This window comes from Panthera tigris, chromosome C1 (assembly GCF_018350195.1).
Source record: "Panthera tigris isolate Pti1 chromosome C1, P.tigris_Pti1_mat1.1, whole genome shotgun sequence".
In the NCBI taxonomy this organism is placed as follows: Eukaryota; Metazoa; Chordata; class Mammalia; order Carnivora; family Felidae; genus Panthera; species Panthera tigris.
This window is the reverse complement of record NC_056667.1, coordinates 103,515,712-103,529,313: the sequence shown is the minus strand read 5'-3', so window position 1 is coordinate 103,529,313 and position 13,602 is coordinate 103,515,712. Positions and strand designations below refer to the sequence as shown.

General features: G+C 50.6%; 1 long non-coding RNA gene and 3 other non-coding genes across 6 annotated transcripts in view; 2 read left to right on the top strand and 2 right to left on the bottom strand.

The window, feature by feature from the left end:
• LOC122240841 overlaps positions 1 to 13,602 on the bottom strand; it is a 162,386-nt gene that overhangs the window by 132,257 nt on the left and 16,527 nt on the right. The window lies entirely within an intron of this gene.
• Positions 5,156 to 5,228, top strand: TRNAV-CAC. The gene has a single exon. It is a non-coding gene; the product is annotated as a tRNA-Val (tRNA).
• TRNAN-GUU lies at positions 9,884 to 9,957 on the bottom strand. The gene has a single exon. It is a non-coding gene; the product is annotated as a tRNA-Asn (tRNA).
• Positions 12,715 to 12,786, top strand: TRNAE-UUC. Its single transcript has one exon. It is a non-coding gene; the product is annotated as a tRNA-Glu (tRNA).

The window sequence follows — 13,602 nt, the reverse complement described above, 5'->3', positions numbered from 1 at the left end:
CTGCACTGATCACCCAGCCCCAGCGTGGCTCTGGGCTCCTCTGAAGGCTGCCTGTGCCCATGCCTCAAGGGAAGGCTTGTGGAGGGAGGCTCCTGGGCTCCGCTCATCACCTCCCTCATTGACTGTCACAACATTACTATCTCCTTTTATGTTCTAATTACATCCTGCCTGTGGCTATTCCTAGTGGTGTTTCCGTTACGACGCTGATATACAATTGACTTTAAAAAGAAATTTACTAAGTAGAAGCTGTAAATCAAAGTATGGAAACTCTTTGGTAATCGGTGATAAAGGTACATGGCTGTGGCCAGCTATGAAAGTGCTGTGTTCTTTAATGAGCTTTGAGACGCATGATTTTTGTCTCATTTTTATGCGATCTCCTCTGTCCCCCTTGTCACTGCAGGTGCACTCCCTCTTGCCCTGAGGCATTAAGTAGGTGGGAGGGCTCAGCTGTCTGCTCCACACTTTGAACATAAAAGGCACACTTGACGGGATTTGTTTTCTTTTGTTTTTGTTTGTTTTGGGAAGCCTCTCTAGGGAACTTTCTTGTTCAGACCATTAAACAAGAGTCAAGATTTAGTAAATACTTCCGTTGGGAGATGTGATTGCATCATCCCGGGAGCCATGGAATCTGTTTCTGGGGAGGACTAAATCGTTTTGTTCTTTCTCTTCTTCATTCCGTCCATTAGTTGCCAGTGTTAAGTAGGCCTTACTTTTAACCTTTTCTTTCTTTTCAACATCAGGGAGGCTGAGCCAGGAGGGGACGGCAAATCTTGGTGAAGGCTTCTCAGTGCGCGCTGGCAGGCTGGCCAAACGCGAGGGCTCTGGAGGCAAACTGCCTGGCCCTGAGTGCTGGCCCTCCCCGTCACAGGGCTGGGCCCCTTGGAAAGTCAGACCAGCCTTTCAGTGCCTGAGTGTCCTCACCTGCAAGCAGGGGTGCTGATAACCTACACCGTCTCGGGGTTGTTATGGGGACTAGATAGGTTATGCTCGGTATAGCACCGAGGAACTGCGTGCTGCTCACACGGTGACGCTCGCTCGGAGAAAACTGCCAGTATCATTGTAACTAAGGCTTCCGTTTTCACTTCTAACTGCACCACTGCTGACTTTCAGCATTCCCCAGAATAAATGAGGAGTGTTAAATGGTTCACTTGGGCTCTCCGCCTCTGTATCAGTGACCAGCACCTGGAAAACTGGTCGCTTGATAATTTCCATGGTGAGTTAACTGACAGGACAGTGCAGCAGGGAACTGGATCCAACTTGATCAAATTCTCGGACCTTGGACAGGCGTGATGAGTGTTCAGCTCCAGGTAGACAATCTTTTGCCCGTGCTTCTAGCAAGAGCTTTTGATATCCAGTCAGACTTACCCGGGGGGTACTAAAAGAAAACTTCAGCTATGCACCAGTGACCCCCCCCCCCACCTTATTTTAAGAAAAAAAGGAGGAAGAAAATGTGATTTATCTGGAAATTGTAGATTTCACCTTTCAGTGATGATGGAGTATTTGTAGCAGAACAGCATTCGCCCTGAAAAGAAATGAATGAAGTTTGAATGGAAGGAATTCTGCTTGAAGATTTGGAGAACTATCAATGCAGATAGGACCCACCAGTCCTTCAGCTCAAGGGGAGAGATGAGAGAGAAGAGAAACTCAATGGAATGAGACTAATTTTCTGCGTTATCCCCTCAGGGCATTTGCCAGTTCTTGGCAGGAACCGGAGACTGAGAAACTGGAGAGAGGGAAGCTACTAAGAGTCAGAGAAAACAACATGTTAAGTGATCTCATAGGTCTGGACAGAGAAGTTGGGGGCCGGGGGGTGGTGGGGGGGGGGGGAGAGGAAGGGCATATGGAACTGTCCAAGGATTCAGACTTGAGCAGCCAAGATCCTGGAATGGGTTAAGTGAGCTGGGTGCTTGGTACAGAAGTTCCCCACAATACATTTGCAAATTAAGCTATGTGCATCAAAGGGGCTTGGAAGGCCAGCAGAGTGTGGCTGAAAGAGAGTGGAATTTGCAGCACTACCGTGGTGCTTAGGGGATAAAAACTGAAGCTCAGGATTCATGGAAGAGGAGGGGCCCAAGGAAACATACCAAGGTCGCAGGTAGGAGCCCTGGACGTCTGCAGCACAGCAGTGTGAGCAAACTAGCTGTAGATTGAGGCTTTCCCTGAGGGCGAACCAGCTGCAAATCAGCTTCGTCAAGGATTAGAGGTGATGCGCCCCTCTGCTGCCTGCTGGGGGAGAAGGTGAAAGATCTTCAGAGAAACAACATCTCCAGCCTGGCTGTCCTTCACACCACGGGTTCATCATTCAATCACAATATTCTAGGATTGTAAAGGAAGAGAAGCAAGAGAAAGAAGGCAAACCGTAGAAATTGCCTCTTGAGATCTTGAGTTCTCAGATAAGAACTCAAAGCGGTAGGTTTTAGGAGAGCCTGGCTGGCTCAGTGGGTAGAGCACGTGACTCTTGATCTCTCTGGGTTGTGAGTTTGAGCCCCACGTTGGGTGTACAGGTCACTTGAATAAAATTTCTTTAAATTACTTAAAAATCAGGGGCACTTGCGTAGCTCGATCGGTTAAGCATCTGCCTTGATTTTGGCTCAGGCTCAGGTCATGATCTTAAGGTTGGTGAGATCTATGGGGCAGAACCTGCTTGGGATTCTCTCCCTCTTCCTCTTCCTCTGCCCCGAGCTTGTTTCTGTCTCGCTCTCTCTCTCTCAACATAAATAAATTGAAACTTGAAAAAATATATTACTTAAAAGTTAAAAAAAAAAGATGAAGTGGTATATGATTCAGCTGTTCAGAAAATAGATGACAAGATAAAATATTGCATCAGAGAAATAGAATCTAGTTTTAAAATCTCATGAAAATTAAATATATGTAATAGTTGGCATTTTAAAAAAGTCAGCAGGTCAGTTTAACTGCAGCTTGGACTCAATGGTAGAGAGAGTATTATTAACCTCGAAATTTGTAAGTGGAAAGAAACTCTCCAGACTGAAGCATACAGAGCCAAAAGGAAGAAATATTAAGAGCGTAACAAAGATAATGAGCCATGTCATGAAGTCCTAACACGTGTGTAATTAAAGTCTCAGGGGTTGGAGGACCAGAAAGTGGGGCAGAAACTATATCATGGAGAATCAAAGAAAAATCATGATGGTCTCTCCAACCACGTGTGCAAGAAGTTCGGTGCACTGCAAGCCAGGTAAGGACAAGAAGGTCACACCCCTAAACTGCTGAACAACCAAGGGCAGCTGAAAACAATCACAGCAGCACCCAGATTGGGGTGTGGGGAGGAGGGGACACTCCTATGACATCGTCCAAAGATTGGGAGCTGAAATCTCAGCAAAAACATGAAAAAGAAGACCTCAATGAAGTGAAGACCTTTCCACATAAGCTAACGAAAAAGAAATGCAAAGTGCAAAAGGTAACTCTTCAGGCAGAAGTAACTGCACAGGTCACAGGGGAACTGTGCAAAAGGAAGGAAGGAAGGAAGGAAGGAAGGAAGGAAGGAAGGAAGGAAGGAAGGGCAATGAATAGGTAAAATACGTGGCTAAGTCAAATAAATAGGACTCTCTGAGCAATGGTAAGAATGCCTATGTTTTTAAAATGTATGTTGAGGGGCGCCTGGGTGGCTCAGTTGGTCAAGCGTCCCACTTTGGCTCTGGTCATCATGTCATAGTTCACGAGTTTGAGCCCCGCGTTGGGCTCTGTGCTGACACCTCAGAGCCTGGAGCCTGCTTCGGATTCTGTGTTTCCGTCTCTCTCTGCCCCTCCCCTGCTCACGCACTGTCACTGTCTCTGTCAAAAATAAATAAAATAGATAAAATGTATTTTGAAATAAAATTAATGCCAATAACTCAAAAATGAGGAGGGTAAGTGGAGTTAAGATATCCCAAGTATACAGTGCAATAATGTGATAAACGTGTAAATGCTTGTACTAACAGCCAGACTAATATATGCAACATAGCCATCAACCCGGGAAGTTTCCCGGCAAATTATTTCAAAGGGGGAACCACTCTTCTCTGCTAATACTTCCTGGAAATGGAATCACCCAGGAGTATCAGATAGCTACATATAACTATGCGAGGGGCTTATCCGTGTTACCGCCTAAACCATAGTTTGGATGTTTTTACTACAGAGTACTTAATCCATTCTAAACATATACAAGGGTTTGTGTATCACCTCTGTTGATGGGCATTTGGGTTGTATCCGGTTTTGCCTGGTATGAATGATGTGGCACGAACGTTGGTGTAGAGGCCTCTTTGGATGTTGGCATTCATTTTTCTGGGGGAGTGAATAGCAATATTCCTAGGTAACGGGGCAGGTCAGGTTTTTCACTGTATGAGAAACTGCCAAATATTAGGAAAGTCGTTGTGCTAAATTACAGTGCAATCAAGATCACGCAGTAATACCGTACACACTCCAATGCGGGAGGGAGAGAGGAAACAGCTTTAAAAATACCTATTTTTCTAGGCTTTTCGTCTTCACTTTGTTCCCAATGCTGAAGGCCCCCCTGAAGGTGGCTGTGGTCACACCGAGTCTCACCACCAGCCTATTCGGGAGACTCCAAGGCAGCCCACCCAAGAATCACTCAAAACGCCAGGTAGGAAGAGACCTTCCCTCCGCGCCAGTCGTGGCTCTGCCACTCTTCCGCCTCGCCTTGACTCTCTGCCACTCAACTCGGTTTCTGTGCTCTTCCTTTTCATCCCTCTGGTCCGTGACCTAGATTTCACTGGAGCTTGTTGGCCGCGGGCCTCCTGTCAGTGGCTTTAAAGCAGCGTAGGCAGGAGCCCGAGGGACCCCCCCCCCCCCCGCCCCTTCGCCCAGAGGACACGAAAGAGACTCCGCTCTGCCGGGAGGGCTGCGGGGCAGCGCAGAGCCAACGGGCTGGCGGAGGAAGAGCGCGCACCCGACGTCCTGCCCCGGGGCCCCTCGTCCTGGAGGCGGACACCCTGCCTTCGGTGCGGTTCCCGAGGCCAGGCTGCTGAGGGCGCCAGGGTTCCGTCCTCCGGGGCGGGGCGGCACGGGGTCCTTTGCCCGGGCCGCTTCTGGGGCGCGGCTGTTTCCAGGGCCTTGGGCGGTTCAGGCGAAGTCGGCGGGCCCGATAGTTGTGGCCGAAATGCCACTTTTGGGGGTTAGAGCCAGAGGCCCGGCTGCCTGCCCCGTTTCCGTAGTGTAGTGGTTATCACGTTCGCCTCACACGCGAAAGGTCCCCGGTTCGAAACCGGGCGGAAACAGCTTCCTTTTACCACTACCACCCCCCCACCCCCACCCCACCCCCCATCTATTGTCCTTTAAAACGCAAAAAGAACCACGGCCGGAGTCCCACCGCCACCTGAAAGCCTTCTCAGCACTCGACCACCAGGCCTGGCCTCTGTGTGTCTGCTCCCAGTCACCTTGGAGAGCGGGCCACACCCAATTAGTCACTCCAACAAGGGCACGCAGGACGAGGCCCACTGCAGGTTACCTTTACTTCCACGCATCCGCTGACCTGCTCATCTGGCGCCTCCGTCTGCCCGACGGGCTCACAGCGACCGTGGCTCTGAAAAGCAGCACGTTCTTCCCTGGGCGGCACACTTGCGCAACAGGTGTATTTATTTGCCTGACTAAGGCAAAGAACACAAACCAGCTGCACCTGGGACCCGGGCCAAAGACAGTAGGTGAGGAGTTTCAGGCTCCACCTAATGAGCCCATGGGGACACCAAAGGAGCCCGTCCCCGTGCCGTCATCAGGACAGCTCTGGAGCTACTTCGGAAGTCGCCAAGTAGAGGGACTCCGCCCTCCCCCCCCCCCGCCCCCCCCCCCCCCGCTGAGAGCCGAGTCCTCACCTTACCCATCAGGAAAGTAGGATCAGAAAGAGAGCACGGCCTTGGCTCTGCAACACACACGGCTCCAGCTGGACTAGAGTGTGGCACAGGCCAGTCACCTTGTGGTCAGGGCCCAAGGGGTCGCTGAGGCTGGAAGAGGTGGTGAGCAGCAGGGCAAGGGCTGGGAGCCTTGTGCGGCTGCATTCAGACCCGCGCCGCTGGGAATCGCCTCCGCTTGTGCTCTGTCCGCCTGGGAAATGTCACCTTGACTTTCAGGGTTTTCATCTGCAGGGGCCGAAGCAGGGATCCTGTGTGGGTGGATTCCCCGGGATCGGATCGGTGGGATGGGATTTGGATTTTTCACCGCTACTGCTCAGGTTCGATTCCAATCCAGGAGACTTTGTGGCGCTGTCTCCATACTTAGGATTTGCCTTTTCATCCCCCAAAGTCTGGTGTGCACCCAGGGACACTTGCAGAAGTGGCTGTGCACTGAGCCCCTAAAATACGGGAGGTCAGGAGTCCGGGTCCTTGTAATGGCCAGGCTGGGAGAGAAGAGCTGGGATGAGAAGCCAGGCCAGCGGCTCCCCTCTATTCACCTCAGAAACCCAAGGTCTCACTTCAAGCGTTTTCCTCTAAAGAGAACCTGGGACTTGACTTTGTCACTCCTTACAAACAAACAAACAAACAAACAAACAAACAAACAAACTTTGAAACATACCAAAACAGTTGCCAGAATGGTCACATCCTATATCCCTCACCCAGGTGCACCAGTTAACATTTCCCCACATTTGCTTTCTCATTCTCGCTCCACATGTACAGACAGGACTTGTGCAGTCATCTCCAGATGATTGTTTGGTCTGCGGTTGCTCCTTTGCCTTGGGCAGTGTCCCGCAAAACCAGCCTCTGCAGGACCTTTCCTCCAGGGCCAGGAGAGGGCTTTGTCCTCTGGAGGAGAGCCCTCCTGTTCCTTCAGGAAGCAGACACCTGTTCCCTTCAGGCTGTAGAGAAGCTTCAGGCAGGCAGGCGGTTCTTCGGCTCTCCTGGATAGGGCAGGCCAGGCGTGCCCTGTGCTTGTAGGAACACGTCCAGGTTGTCGTGCCCCAGCACCGGCTGCCCTCCGGACTCCTCCTGGTGGCTTTGGTGGGCAGTAGATCTAGGGTGAGCCTGAGCTCTAGAACACCCCACCCGGGGAGAGACCCTTCAGGGAAGTGCAGCTGCTGCCGCCCTGGATCCTCCTGCCCTCCAGGCTCTCCTGCCCTGCAGGGATCTTCAAGGGTCCTGGCCCAACAGAAGGTGAAGAATCCTTTTCCCCGTGGTGGGAGGATGAGGGGGAGCGGGTGGGAAAATCTTCAAGGGGAAGGGGAAGTTTTCAAGAGCTTTCCAGGATTGTCTGCCTTGGCACTGTCAGGTAGGTGGCTGCCCTGTGATAATGGTGCTTGGTCTTATCTCGTCCTGTCCTTGAGCTTGTCCTGGCTCCACTCTGAGTCCAAGCAGACACAGGCAACCTGATTTGTGGTGTGTATTCAGTTGAGCCCCTTCCCCAAGTGGGGTAGAAGGGGTAGCCCTTCTATTTCCAGGACCCAAGGGGGGCGTGCAAGGACGCTATTGATGGGGTTTTGTCCCCCTCACTCTTTTCTTTCTCTGCCTCCGCCCTTCCTTCCTTTCTCTTTCCTTTCTTTCTTTTTTTTAAAGATCAAGAGTCCCATGCTCTACGGATTGAGCCAGCCAGGCACCCCTCCTACTTCCTTTCTTGCTGAATCTGTAACCCGGGAAAACAGACAAACAAAAAACCCTGTTTAGATGTAGATAAATTGCTCTTTCTTGCTGAATCTGTAACCCGGGAAAACAAAACAAACAAAAAAACCCTGTTTAGATGTAGATAAATTGCTCTCCGTGCACTCAGGCACAAGGGGAAAACATCAAGTGGATAGTAAGGAATATGTAATCTCGAATACGTTTAAACACTTTAAAGGATTTTGATAATTTACATATAATGGCATAGAAAACATGTTTATATCATGTCATATTTCTAAAGAGGACTTTTTGTGTGCATCTGACTGGTTTAATAGTTGTGGCCTAAAAACTGTTTTATGTTGTCTTCCAGGTTTTCTAATAATATAGAAAATATTGGTAGATATATTCTAGTTTATACAGGTCTTGGATTTATTTTCTCTTCAAATTCCTGGTGACACTTAGCCACCTAAATTTCCTATATTGGTTTTACTGGCCCAATAAGCGCACTTCAATTCCAATAGTATTTAAGGAGTTTATACAATATGAAATTATGTGTTTCAGTACATTAAAGAGATCATATAAGATTTGTAAATGGAGAGTAAGTCTTAGAAGTCTGGAACTCATAGTGACTTAATTATTCTTACAATATTTTGGGGTAAAAGTTTTTAGGTATTTTATATTTTTATATTCCACATGCATTTCTCCATTATGTGTCGAGTCAATTTGCAATTTTAAGACCTACTGTTATCTTTACGTTCTTCCAATGATATTAAACTGAGTTAATTAATGTATCATCTTAGCCTAGAACTTTTCTAATTAAGAGAGAAAAAACAAAACACTTTTAATATAATGCTGCTGCACATATTTAGACATCATATAGAGTAGCTGTGGGCAACAGGTTCAGAGGAGGTGTGGGGACCTTGAGGAGATATTGGTGAGGGTGAAAAACACATGCAGCGTCTGCTCCAGGAAGTAAAGCGCTGTCAGGGAATGGTAGGGCAACTTTAAAAGATATGAGTGATCAGAGTTCCTGAAAACGACTGGGACTGGGGGTAAAGAAGCAATTTTTGAGGAGACAGCAACAGAAGGATTTCCAATCATTATAATGATTGTAAACCCACCGATCCAAGGAGCCGAATGAACACGACGAATGAGCACAAGAGACAGGAAGAAAACCGTATCTAGTCACATCATAATTGTATTGTGCAAATCCATGGAAAGAGAAAACAAAAACAAAAACAACTGTGCAGAAGCACCCAGAGGAAAAAGACCATGGTACGTACAGAACACAAAAGTAAACGTGATGTCAGTTTTCTCCCCGGAAGCGGTGCAAGTGAGAAGGCAATGGAGCAGCATCAAAGTCAAGGTGGAATTCTATGCCTCCCCTCCAAAAAAGGCTTTCAGAAATGAAGGTGAATGACATTGGAAGACATACAAATGCTGAAAGACTACATCACCAGCAGACCCACACCACAAGAAATGTTAAATCCTCCAGGAAGGACACTGATACCAGATGGGAATCTGCATGTAGCCAAATGGATAAAGGACAACAGAATGGTAACCGCATGGGGAAAAAACTTATATATATATAAAAAATATATATATTAATATATTACATATACACACACATACATATATTATATACATACATACGCACACATGTATACGTATATATACATATATGTACGCCCACACACATATGGTTTTTAAATTATTCTTTAAATCTCTGAAAAAAACATGGAGCAGATGAAACCAAAGTGATAACGATGGGTTTTGGGCTTTCTAACATGCAAAGTGAAACGCGTGACAGCTGCAGCCTAAAGGTGGGCAGGGGAGTAAGGGGAAGAGGCATGGGATCACTTGGAGGGAAGCTGGCAAGTTACAGATGTATATGTTATGAAGCCCAAAGCAGTAGCTGAAATAACAAAAGAAAGAGTGATAGCCGATAAGCCCACGGGGCGGAGAAGTCGGATCATACAAAAACCATGTAAACGCTATGTTATTAGAGCAATTGCTCTTTCTAGGACTCTACCCTGTAGAAATGTTGGTACAAGTGACCAAAGATGTGTACAAGAATGAGGACTAAAGCAGTGTTTGTAACCATAAAATTCTAGAACCAACTTAATGTAAAGAATCTAAGGAAGGGGCTAAATAAATACTAGCACAAACAAAGGGTGGAAGAAACTGCATTGTTGGAAAGCATTCAGAGGGTTCTACTCTTTCGAGGACCTCCGGATTCCCCAGCGACCGGTTCTCCTCCAGAGCTCTCCTGCTCTCATCCGTGAGGACCTTAGGTCCTCTGGCTGTGCGCGAGTGCCAAACGCTTTCTACGTTCTAGAAAAGAACTACCGCGTCCCTGGGTGGGCTCGAACCACCAACCTTTCGGTTAACAGCCGAACGCGCTAACCGGTTGCGCCACAGAGACCTTCGGGAGAGGAGGCCCCGCCCACAGCCCGATAGAGAGCACGCAGGCCCTCAACGCTAGGAGGAGCCACCCGCCTTCTGTCTGAGGCCAGCGGCGCCTGAGGGAAGCTGAACGCCGCTGGGCTCCCCGGACGGCTCTTCCCGTTTGTTCCGCCTTCACCCGGCCTTCGGCGGGGCCGCTGGGGCTCCCCTCGGCTGCGGTCGCTGTGGGGGAAGCTGGAGAGCCCCGCGTGGGTGGGACGTGGTCCAAAGGGGCAAACGCCGAGAGAGAGAAGCGGGAAAAGAGAAGCGGGGGAGGCGTGGACGCGGACCACGAGACTTCCTAGGGCGCCTGTGCAGAGCCACCAGCCCAATCCTGGGACAAGGAGAATGGTTTTTGATGGTTTTTCTTCCTCGCGTGTCAGAATGGAGAAGAAGGGAAGGAGAATCCAAGCGCGGCCCGCAGTGCTCCGGGAACAAAGCAGCGCGGAAACTGGAATGACTTTGCGGCAAAAGTGCTCGAGCGCCGGCCGGACTTGTCATCGGGCTGGTGGCGCGCCGTGATCGTATAGTGGTTAGTACTCTGCGTTGTGGCCGGCAGCAACCTCGGTTCGAATCCGAGTCACGGCAGTATCTGGAGCACTCGCCGTTCCTCTTTTTACTTTGGGTTTCAACAACTGCCCCGGCTGCGCCCCTTACCTGGGGGACAGAGAAGGCCCCGCGCTTTCCGCTGGCCACCCCGCGCCACCACGTCTTCACCCGAAGGGAAGGGAAGGAAAACTCGCCACAGCACTAACCTGGCGACCTTCTCCGTTCCGTTGGACTCTGACCTCAAGTCAAATCAACTAAAGGGCTCATCTCCAGCGCCGCTCCAAAATGGCACAGTCCTCGATGCCCTCTACCTGTCCAGCAAGGAGCCTCATATGGTGGGCTCTAGTTGCTGCCAAACGGCGTCTCTGTGGCCCTCAAAATCTAAGGGGTCTGAAAGACCACACAAAAGGTTCCATCACCTAGGTGACACCTCCTCCATAGACCTGTTTGTCGGCTTGAACCTTGGCCCCTGCGAATCAATCTCTGCCTCCGCGGACTTTTTCCATTCTTGGCTCTCTATGATCCTCCTTAACCGTCCTCACGGTGAGCTCCCTCCGTTACTTGCGGTGCGCTCGCAAGGCTTTTAAATGCCTTCGGGCAGCCGCTTTCCACGCCAAAAGGTATTCATCGGGATACCACCTGGAGTTGTGGTCGTGCCACATCTTTGTCAAGAGGTGGGGGTGTCCCCTCTCTTTATCATGTTGCCGTGCTGCTGGGAGTAGTGCTATCTCAATGTGACTTTGGTATCCATTTCTCTGAGGGCTGAAAATATTGAGCATTCTTTTACGTGCTACGTCGGCCTTGTGTATCTTCTTTTCCCGAGATCTGTTTCATGTCTTTTACCCATCTAAAACACTTGAGTTGTTTGATTTTTTCTTTTAATTAGCAGTTTGGGGGAGCTCCTCACACATTATAATGACAGGTTAGGGGGTGTTTGTATGCTTTCTCCCTTGCTTGCTTGCTTGCTTGCTTGCTTGTTTTGTCAGATGGGTTTTGTGAACACGTTCTCCCTGTCTGTCGCTTGCTGTTTTCATCGTCTTCCTGGGGTCTTTGGATGAGGATATATGGTTAATGTTGATGAAGTCTAGGTTATCATGTCTTTTCTTTTAGACGCATTTTCCCCTGGGTCTTGTTTACTAAATCTTTGCCTACCACCTAGTCACAAAGTGTCCTCAAAAAGTGATTTATACCTTTACCTTTTATGTTTTATGAGGCACCTCCAGTTAACATTTGTGTGTACTGTGAGGTGGAAATAAAGCTGTTTCCCTCTCCCCTCCTCCCCCCCCCCCCATATTGAACCTATTTCCTTTCTCCGTTGAACTGCTCTTCTTGAAAACGAATTCACCAGGTCAGCTGTGGGTCCATTTGTCTGTGTGTGTCTCCCGATGCCACTGGCACATTGCACGGTACTATAGGGGCTCAGAGTAAGTCTTCAAGTCCGGTAGCGTAAGCCACACCACCCACACAACCACCCGTTTTGTTCTTTTTTCACACAGCGCAATACACTTGAGACGTGTAACAACTCATGTAACCAACACGCAGGTCCAGACATGCCGTCACTTCATCCCGCTCACTTCCGTGTGGGACACAGGATTCCCTCCCCCCCCCCCCAGACGTAGCGGTTACCCCCCGGTGGTCAAAGATCCTCTGATGTACCCCACCCTCCGGGGAGAAGGAATCTCCAGTTGTCTGCGGGGCCGCTGAACAGGCCAAATGTCCGGTGGGCACGCTGCAGGGGCAGCAGGCTGTAGGGCGGGGCGGGACCCGGAATCCAGTCGTTCAGGGCCGCCGGGTCTTCCTTGAAAGCCGTCTCGGTCCGCGCGCCGCCTCCGTCGCTGCGTCCCTCGGAGTCCTTTGGGGGATGTTGAGGACCGCGGGGTCTCACGCCGGGCGGGGTCCGCCCCTCGCGCCTCCTCGCGGCGACCTCGCATCCGCACGCGTCCGCCTCGCGAAGGCGAGACTCCCGGGCAGCTCTGGGGTGCGGCCCGGACCCGGCCACTTGTGGACCTGCCAGCCCTCGGCGTCTCCTGCGGGCTCTTGCTTTGGAGAGAGAGGCGGGGAGGGAAGGTCCTTAGGGAAGGACTGCTGGGAGGATGGATGAGCTCCCAGAAAGCCCGAGGCCTTCCAGAGCTCAGGGGGAAAGTGTCACTCTGGTGGGATGCAAGGAGAAAGAACGGCCTCCGTCGGTTCCCTGGTGGTCTAGTGGCTAGGATTCGGCGCTTTCACCGCCGCGGCCCGGGTTCGATTCCCGGTCAGGGAAGCGGGGCATTATTTTTTTTTTTTTTTTGGCTTTTGGTTTTGTAGGTTGGTTGTTGGGTTTTGGTTTTTCGGTTTTTTTGGTTGCCCCAATCTTCCTTTCATCTCCGGAGCTGTGCTGGCCGTCATCTGCGCTGCGCACCGCACCGACTCTTCCTTCACCTTCAGCGCTCCGGGGGAAAGGACGCCAGGCCGCTCTACACGGCTCACTGTGCTTGCTGGGCTCCAAGTCAGCCGCCCCCAGGAGTGGCCTCAGAGGGCGACTAAGCATCTGGCTTGGGTTCACACTGTTCGTGCAGAGGTTCAGATTCCTGTGGGGCCGCCCCAGGGACGCAGATCCGACCGAGTTCTGGAGGCCAAGCACGTCGCGGTGTTGCTGTGGACCCCTGGACACCGGGCTGGTGGGCCGAGCCTCTCAGCTCAGTCCGCGCAAATAAAGGCTTACTTGGCGTTTGGGAGAGGTGCCTGGACGCGATACCCTCCGGGCCTGAGAGGCAGGGGAGGGGAGCGGTGGGAGGGGAACGGGTCCTCCTGGAAGTCTGTCCCATTCGCAGACTAAGCGGTCTAGCGAGGTGATGTTAAGCGACCCAACAAAGGCAGCATGTCAAGTGCGCACAAAATGGAAAACTGTTGTCGCGGCCGTAAGCCGGGGTAGGAGTGGAGCATCAACACCAGGATGTCAAAAACGATGACATCACAGTCAAATCCGTTTCTACAAGGGCTGTTGCATTTAACGCCCCCGTAGACTCTATACACCAGGCCCTGGGCACGTTTTCCTTTTTCCCTTCGATGCCGGCTCCGAAGACCTGTTGGGGTACAT